Below are 681 nucleotides of genomic sequence, written 5' to 3'. Positions count from 1 at the left end.
GTTTTCCACATTGATATTTATATGTTCTGTTTAGAGACTTGATGTGTTCCCAGAACTTTCTGAAGAGCCCCACCATACCCTCATTTCTCAGGAGGCAGATGGGTGGGGGGGTTAGCATGGGAGTGAGTATAGTGTAAAATACAGATACAGCTTGTTCCGGCTCAGCGGTGTGGGAGAAACCCTGTGTCATGTATATTTAAACACACACTTCCTAAGTAAAGACCACTGAAAGATGGAGGAGCAAGTGGCCAGAGTTTTGTTCCGACTTGAGGGGGATTTCATATGAAGGACTGTAAGGAAGATGAGGTATGAGAAGCTGGAATTCCAAGCTGAAACAGATAAGAAGTAGAGAGCCACAGGCCAAGATCAAACGAGCAACAAGTAGAGAGTCTGCATTTGAACCAGGCAGTCTGACTCAGGGTCCACACGTCATCTCAACCATGGATGACCACCATAGACACCTTGTTCCTTTCTTATCCCCCATATTCTGGCTTCTCTCTTGCTATGTACACTCCCTTAAGTCTCCACACACCTGGGGCCACCCACTGCCACAATCCTGTTCCCATATCTCACCTTGACTGAGAGCTAAGCCAGGAATGAAGCATCTGAAATAATGTTGAAGGAGAAAAGCTGAAGTGAGTGGAGAAGGACATCACTTTGTGTTCTTTACTTTCTGTTGGC

At 45.8% G+C, this 681-nt stretch overlaps 1 protein-coding gene across 1 annotated transcript in view; it reads right to left on the bottom strand.

The window, feature by feature from the left end:
- The window catches only part of LOC105537472 (olfactory receptor 2T29-like), a gene marked incomplete at its 3' end in the record, with an annotated part of 12,216 nt that overhangs the window by 366 nt on the left and 11,169 nt on the right, over positions 1–681 (bottom strand). The gene's annotated exons all lie outside the window — the stretch shown is intronic.

This window comes from Mandrillus leucophaeus, unplaced genomic scaffold, assembly GCF_000951045.1.
Source record: "Mandrillus leucophaeus isolate KB7577 unplaced genomic scaffold, Mleu.le_1.0 Scaffold1729, whole genome shotgun sequence".
Classification (NCBI taxonomy): Eukaryota; Metazoa; Chordata; class Mammalia; order Primates; family Cercopithecidae; genus Mandrillus; species Mandrillus leucophaeus.
The sequence above is the reverse complement of the archived record's forward strand: the minus strand, read 5'-3'. Positions and strand labels throughout refer to the sequence as shown.